This window comes from Acyrthosiphon pisum, chromosome A2 (genome assembly GCF_005508785.2).
Source record: "Acyrthosiphon pisum isolate AL4f chromosome A2, pea_aphid_22Mar2018_4r6ur, whole genome shotgun sequence".
In the NCBI taxonomy this organism is placed as follows: Eukaryota; Metazoa; Arthropoda; class Insecta; order Hemiptera; family Aphididae; genus Acyrthosiphon; species Acyrthosiphon pisum.
The window spans coordinates 8,567,983-8,570,983 of record NC_042495.1 but is presented as its reverse complement, the minus strand read 5'-3'; positions in this window follow the sequence as shown (position 1 = coordinate 8,570,983).

The window sequence follows — 3,001 nt, the reverse complement described above, 5'->3', positions numbered from 1 at the left end:
ATTCCCGTTTTTCCTTAATTTTTCTTTTGTTTTTCACGGCGCTTTTGAAAACTATTGGAAAAATTTTACTTTTGACCCCCCAAAGTACCAACTAGATTCACTTTCCTATCAGAAAAGATACTGTTGAAGAAAATAGAAGCACTTTTTCTGTCCTAAAAGGTGATGACAGACACAAAAATAAAAAAAAATTAAAAATTAAAAATTAAAAAAATTAAAAAATAAAAAAATTAAAATAAAAAAAAACAAACATCATTGTAAAATCAATACATTCATTGTTCCACTCAGAATCTAAAATTAAAGTGAATCGCCCTATTATAAAACTTCATATTAAGAACATAATTCATGTTTGTATGTGGGTTTTTCACGAATGTTAAGCAAGTTTTGCGTATATAATAAAGCAAAAATTAAAAGTGATCATTACTCACTTAAAAAATAAACTATCGTAAAAAAACCCACATATACAAATACGGATAATCTTCTTACCATCAAGTTTCAAAATTCACTCTCATCTTTAAACTAACGGAGCTAAACGTGATCTGCTGATTTCTATGTGACGTACTTGTAAGACGGAGACTACAAATATCCGTGTAGCACTGTAGCGTCATCTTAAGTTACTACGACTCAGAATTCAAGAGAACAGATATTTTATATATAATTTGTGTGATATATTTGTTTGTAATTCACTTTAAGTTGTTTTAAACTTTACTAACTATATGCATCACTTACTATTAAATTCCAGTGAACACACACATAGGTAATCATTTTAAATTTTAAATTTTTGTCCATTCCTAAAAGTTTTAAAATACATTCATGAATATTTGCATTTACTTTAGCTAAAAAAAAATGTTATGTTATGATACATTTATTGCATATATTGTACGTAATATGTTAATTTTCAATCCCAATATACTACCTTTTGGTCTTAGCATTTACTTATAGAATCTAAAAATAGTAATTTACATAGCTTTTAATATTTACATTTTCCATACTAATTACTGTATACAGTAATACAGTATTATATCGCTATACAGTAGCCAGTTTAGGCACAAATGGGTGTATTACTAGATTACTGCGTATAAAGAATAGTGGACCATTGTGTCAATTGTAGTTAGTCATTTACGATTTTCAAATTTTGTGTTGTATACTTTAAGCTGCCCCAAAGGGGGTTTGGCGCTTGGCTCGACTCACATAATTCTTAATCTTTGCCTCGTGAATCCACCAGTGAGAACCCATCTGTTTTTTACGATTACAATACAATATTTCTATGAATTTTAAAAATCTTATAATTTAATTACAAGTTACGACTATTATAGATATATTAATTATTAATGTAGGTAATTATATCTTACTTATCATTCGTTTTCTGATCGCAGAAGCAACCTAATACACATAATAGGCTTAATGCAGAGTCTAGCTTAGAGATATTAGATTTTGGTTCGTAGACATTTCCATTAATATATCTAACACTTGTGACTTGTCACTTGATCATGTAAACACGTTTTCTAAAAAATTTAAATTTAAATTGTAAAAAATGGGTAAGTGAATGTCACTCTGCTGTACAGTAGGTTACAAGTGGGTCACTGTTATGGATGGTGTTAAATTTGAATTCAATGATATAATATTATTGTATAAGAAAAACGATCCTGAGCGAAAACGGTCAGCCTATATGATATTACTATAATATTTGAACTTTAAAAGCTTATAAATAAATACTGTGGCTAAGGATTTTTAATATTTTTTAAATATTATTGTAACAATATAGTAGGCGTCCTGAATTAAATTGTCAAACTTTTTTACCCAACAAATAAAGTTTTATTGACGTTCATAGAAAAAAAGACTAATAAAATTGGAAACAGGAAATGTTCCTAAACAGTTCAAAACAAATCAAAATATTTTGGAAATGTTATCGTGTATATAAAATGCAAATATAAATGACCAGTGAAAATTGCATGTACTTATATACGTTCATTTGTTTTAGAGTTACACCAAAAACTAAAATGGATTTTGTGGAAAACCCATTTTGCGTAAAAATTCCCGTTTTTCCTTAATTTTTATGTTGTTTTTCCCGGCGTTTTTAAAAACCAATGAGAATTTTAAATTTTGACCCAATGCACATAAGGTATAAACATGACATTTCCACTGGTCGTTTATATTTGCATTTTCTATACACGATAACATTTTCAAAATATTTTGATTTGTTTTAAACTGAACATTTTTTGTTTCCAATTTTATTAGTCCTTTTTTCTATAAATGTCAATAAAACTTTATTTGTTGGGTAAAAAAGCTTGAAAATTTAATACAAGGCTTCTAATATATATTGTTACAATAACATTCGGAAAATATTAAAAATCCTTAGTCACAGTTTTTATTTATAAGCATTTAAAGATCAAATCATGACACAATACGAAAAAGTTACGAAAATTAACAAATTGAGTTGAGAATTCATAAAAATTTTTCTTTTTAAATCTAAGATTTGAAAATGTAATGGGTACAAAATTCCTCATTGTTTACCTTTATAAAAAAAACCTACTTGTCGTGTATGTAGATACACAGCATTTGTGTACATTTGTGCACAAATTAAAAAAAACACACATCATATTATGTTAAATTGCAAAAAATTGCGTTAAATTAAATTATGTTTATTATTTATTTAACATTTGTGTATAGGTACAATGACAGTACATTCTTAAAACGTTTGAAGTTAATAACATACATAGGTAGCTTCTAGTTTATTATTTTCTTATTTAAGTTATTTTTTAAGATTCTGATCGAAGCAAAACAATGTTGGTCTCCGATTTTCTACTTCAGCATCTTTTTGCTGATAGGAAAATTAATCTAGTATTTTTTTTTTTTTTGGGGGGGGAAAGGTAGAAATAAAACATTTGAGTTATTTTCAAAAACATGGTAAAAACTAAAAAAAATACCAATGAAAAAATGTGGGTAAGTGGACATCGTTCTGCCGTACAGTTTTAACTACGAAATAATTTTTGAATATTAAATT